A 4,533-nucleotide genomic window follows, 5' to 3' on the forward strand; every position below is an offset into this window, starting at 1 on the left:
AACTTGTATTAAACTGCAAGGCATTTAAAAAGTAAGATAAAAGTCATGTTAGCAGAGATGGTTCAATATTTTCCACATATTGAAGGGAAAGTGTACTTGATGATAGTCCTAGAACATAAATATTTTCCTTGTAAGTATCAAATGATCTAGTTTGTCATATGTGTTTTCAATAAGCTTGCTTCACCAGTATTATTTTATTTCCTTATCAAGTTTGTAATAATTTTTGTTTTTCTAATCAAGTCTTGCTTTTAGAATATTTCAAGATAACTTTTAGACAAGTTGTTTTGCTGGTTTACTATTCAAAAATAATTTATTATATTAATGTGCTATTTCTATTAAAGGAAAGGTCTTATTTTAATATATATATATATGTTTTTGCTTTTTTTTAGGAACTACAAGAAATAACTTTGAAGGGGAAAAAAGTCATTAGCTTAGAATATGAAGCCTATCTACCCATGGTGGAAAATGAAGATTTGTAGTGACATTAGGCAGAAATGACCAAACACATAGCAGTGTTCCATAGACTTGGGTATGATTTCCTTTATCAATTTAGAAGTTAAGTATAGTTGTTTTCCATCTTTGTGCTGCTCCTGGTTCTTGAATCTTTCTTAAAAATTCAAAACTACCAGTAGGAAGGTGTGTATGTTATTTCTGGAGGATAGAAGGGATGGTCTCGGTGCTTTCAGTGACTGCTTGTTGGGTTGTAATATTGGGCAGGCTGATGTTGCTCTTGGTGCTGTAACAAAGTGCACATGTGCCAAGACTTTCAGGCCCTGGGCCTCAGGGGTGCTAAAGGCCTTGAGGCCTCTTGAGAGTTGTTTTGTTGTCTGGACTCTGTTCATATGACAGTCTGTTATAGATTATTTTTTATATAAATGCCTTTGAACATCATTAAAGTAGTTTGCTTTTTGTATCACTTATATGAGAAGAATTCTGGACTTTAAAAAGAAACCAACTATTTAGACATCATCTATCATATTCTATTAGTTATTATTTTGTGATTAATAACTATAAATTTATTAATAACCAGTAGTTTTATTAATGATTAATATCATCAGTCCTATTAATTAGCACTGATTGCTATTTTGTATTCTAAATTCTTTGTCATAATTGTCAGGTGTTATAACTTTGTACCTTTAGGCATTACTTTGCTTTGTGTCTTGTTTGAGGCAGATGTTTGCTGAGTCAATGAAAGGACTCCTCCATCTTCATGCCCATTAAATGGTTTAGTGGATAGATGCTGACAAACTAGACTCAACATCAGTCTCAGCATCTCCTCTGCTGAACATAACTGGGGTGAGTTAATGTTTTCTAACTGAATGGGATATTTAAGTAAAGTAGAACTACAGCATAGTTCTAAGAATGTGTAACTGTTTTTTTGTTGTTGTTGTTTGTTTTTTAAAATGTGCCTAGCAGATTATTTAACACATAGATTAGGAGGTGATGGTAATTTTTATTCTTCATCTTGTTAAAGCTTGGTTCCAGTGTCAGAAGCAAGCATAATCATTGCTGTGTCCTCAGTCCACAGGGCTGCATCTCTTGAAGCTGTGAGCTATGCCATTGATAATTTAAAAGCCAAGGTGCCCATTTGTAAAAAGGTAAGTTAAAAAAAAAATCTCATTTTGCCATGTGTTCCTGATGTTTTCTAGAAATTCTTAAATAAAGGATGTAGAGTAAGAGTGCATACAGAATTTGCATACATGGGTCTTTACTGACTATAAAATCTTGTTTTCTTTACCTGTGAAATAGGGCATTTATATAATATCGCTTTTCCAAGGTGAAATATGAAATATACATGCCCGAAAGAATGCATCACAATCCAGTAAGCCTCAGCAAAAGGTAACAGTAAGCATTTCTAGTCTGGAATGTACCAGGGATTTGCATATGGTGTCATTTCCCTCTGATTAGAATTCCTTTGAATTATATGGATTTTCTATCAGAGAGATAGAATATTGCCTAGTTATCTAGGCAGTGGCTAAAATAGAAATTCTTCAAGGTAAGAGATGCTTTTCCTAGATTTCTTGCTTTTTAGGGGAGAAAAAAGGGGTGATATACTGCTGCCTCTGAGTAAATGCATTGTGAATGGAGTTAAAAACACAAATAGGAAGTTCTGGTTTTCTGTCAATAATTCAAACTGGTCAATAAGAACAAGTAATTCTCTGGTTAAATAGAAAATTCTAAAGGGACGAAAAGGCCCAACTCTCCAGTTTCTCCCCGGTGTAGCAACTTTTGCAGTGGGCTTGTTCTGTACTTGCACAAGTGTGTAATTGCATTTCATCATCTAGAATTTCTCACAGCATGGAAGCTGACAGCAAAACTGAGTAATTATGATCAGCTCAGTAGATCAGAAGATCAGATCAGTGCTAGTGCTTTTAAAGTGTGAGTCTCTTCTCCTTCCCAGAGCTCTGTTGCCTCAGTCAGTGGTACAGATAAGAAGTTGGACTCTGAACCTGACCCGAGGTCTGGGAAATTTAGTGACCACATTTTCTGAATAACAATGGAAGCCAATAGTTATAAGGGAGCACTTTGGGACTAGAGAATAGAATATGTGAAGTAAAACTTCGTGATGAAACTCAGACATATGGTTGCTTTGCTAATAACAAAGCTGCCTCAATTTTGATAGAATAGGATGCATGTCCTGGAATAAGGAAAGTTTCTAAGCCTTCAAAGATGAGCTTCAAAGCTAGGTAGTAGGGGTAGCTTTCTTTACCAAGAGGAAAGAGTGGATAGTCAGCAGACAAAAGGTAGATGAGAGGGAGACCCAGAAAACAAGGGTAAGGGGCAGGAGTTTGGAATATTCCTTTTTAATGCTTTGAGAATTAACTGAGCTTTCCATTTGCTTTTCTCTGTTCATAGAGTATTGGAGGTGCTGGTGTTCAGAGGACAATTAAATTTGGATTCCTTTCCCTACAGAAATGAAATCTGCCTAGAGAAGGAGAGGAAAAAGTAAGACATTCTTCTTCCCCCTCCTTTCCACAAATTATCTAATCTTCTCTGGTTCTAGTCCTAGCTTGTGTGTTTTGAGATAATCTGTGATACAGGGAAGGGAATCTAAATTAGTTTTTTCATGGTTGCTAAAAGAAAAGACAAAAGACATTGTTAAAGTGTAAAGTTTATTTTATTTTATTTTAGAGTTGTGGGGTATATAGGAGGATTTCTCATAAGTAAATTGTGTGCAAGTGACGTTTGGGCTCCCCTAATAGTGGAACTCACACTCAGTGTGTAGTTATGTATCCCTTACCGCTCCTCCTTCCAAGAGCAGGCTTGGGCCTGGGCACTTGATAACTTTGCTGCAATGAGCCAAAACTCCTACCAACACCCTCATCTCTGAGGGAATGGGGACTGATTCTTTCAGGCTGCTTAGCTGGACATCCACCAGGTTCACAGCTGTATCTGGAGTTGAGAGGAGCCAAAAACGCTGTCAAGAAGCACATGTCCAGGAGCCAATGGCAGATGCTACCAACAGAGAGGACCGATGGGTTTGAAACCAACCAGGACATGCCACCACCTTAGCAGGGGATTAGATGACAACACCCAGGGCTCCTCTCTGAGTCAAGGCTGCCCCTAAAAGCTGCTGAAAACCAAGGTTTGTATTATGGAGGAACCTGCAAAGTAAAGGAACACCAGCCTGTCTCCTGGGCCACAGCACATCCGCCTTCAATCGATGCCCTAGAAGAAGCCTGAGACAGCCCACTGGGGCCTTCATACTGTCCCTGTGTCCTTTTGTGCTGGAACTATGACCTGCATGCATAGGAACCTGTCTGCTTTGAAGATCATTCCTTGTTTTGTTTTACTAAATTACCAGAAACATTTTTGGTGTGATTCTGAGTCTCACTCTGTTACCCAGGCTGGAGTGCAGTGACACGCTGATGGCCACTGCAGTCTTGACCCTACTGTGCTCAGGCGATCCTTCCACCTCAGTCTTCCAAGTAGCTAGAACTATAGGCATGAACCACCACACCTGGCTAATTTAAAAAAATATATTTATTATACAGACGAGTTCTTGCCAAGTTGCCCAGGTTGGTCTGGAACCCTTGGGCTCAGCCAATCTGGTCACCTTCATCTGCCAAAGTGCTAGTATTACAAGCGTGATTCACCTCATCTGGCTAACATTTTTCAATTAGAAAGACTCCATGTATTGAAAATTTGCAAAGGAACTCTTCTTTGGGATCTACTCAAAATCATTATGGTTCTTCTGTTGAAATTGAACACAATGATGAAAGCATTTTCCTTAATCCCCACTTGTGGAATTGATGAGTTGATTTTAGTTGGGTAAGTCAAGATTAGAAGCCATAAAGCTGTACAGATACACCTGAAGCCAAAAGGGAGTAGAGACCTAGCTTACAGCTTTTTGTTTTATTTTGTTAATGATTGGGTCTCACTCTGTTGTCCAGGCTGGTGTGCAGTGGCATGATTGTGGTTCACTACTGCCTCAATTCCTAGGCACAAGTGATCCTCCCAACTTTGTCTCCCAAAAGGGTGGAATTACAGGTGTTAACTTCGCCCATCGTTAACAGTAACAACTACATCTTG

General features: G+C 38.4%; 1 long non-coding RNA gene across 1 annotated transcript; it reads left to right on the forward strand.

The window, feature by feature from the left end:
- The first annotated feature begins 412 nt into the window (after positions 1 to 412).
- Positions 413 to 1,828, forward strand: LOC103253223. Its single transcript, XR_503849.1, has 4 exons — positions 413 to 529; positions 1,174 to 1,296; positions 1,475 to 1,598; positions 1,750 to 1,828. It is a non-coding gene; the product is annotated as an uncharacterized LOC103253223 (long non-coding RNA).
- The last annotated feature ends 2,705 nt before the right edge of the window (positions 1,829 to 4,533 follow it).

This window comes from Carlito syrichta, unplaced genomic scaffold, assembly GCF_000164805.1.
Source record: "Carlito syrichta isolate Samal-C Ts95f unplaced genomic scaffold, Tarsius_syrichta-2.0.1 Scaffold212560, whole genome shotgun sequence".
NCBI classification, from domain to species: domain Eukaryota; kingdom Metazoa; phylum Chordata; class Mammalia; order Primates; family Tarsiidae; genus Carlito; species Carlito syrichta.